Genomic DNA, 260 nt, shown 5'->3' with positions numbered 1-260 from the left:
AGAAAAGAAAAACGAAAGTGATCTCAGCACACAGAGCAGGAAGCAGGTCGGACGCACCAATCCCGCCCTCCGCCCTCCACCCTCCGCCCTCCACCCCTCCACCCCATCCCCTGCCTTGTGCAGCTCCCCAGCACCCGATTAGCATTACGGGTTTCAGTGGCACCGCTGGGAATCCAGATCTGCCTGGAGCAGAGTGACAGGCAGGGAGGCAAAGGACCAGCACTGGAGAACATGGGAAGGGGATGTCCACTGTCTTCTTC

Source organism: Apodemus sylvaticus, chromosome 9, assembly GCF_947179515.1.
Source record: "Apodemus sylvaticus chromosome 9, mApoSyl1.1, whole genome shotgun sequence".
NCBI lineage: Eukaryota > Metazoa > Chordata > Mammalia > Rodentia > Muridae > Apodemus > Apodemus sylvaticus.
The sequence above is the reverse complement of the archived record's forward strand: the minus strand, read 5'-3'. Positions refer to the sequence as shown.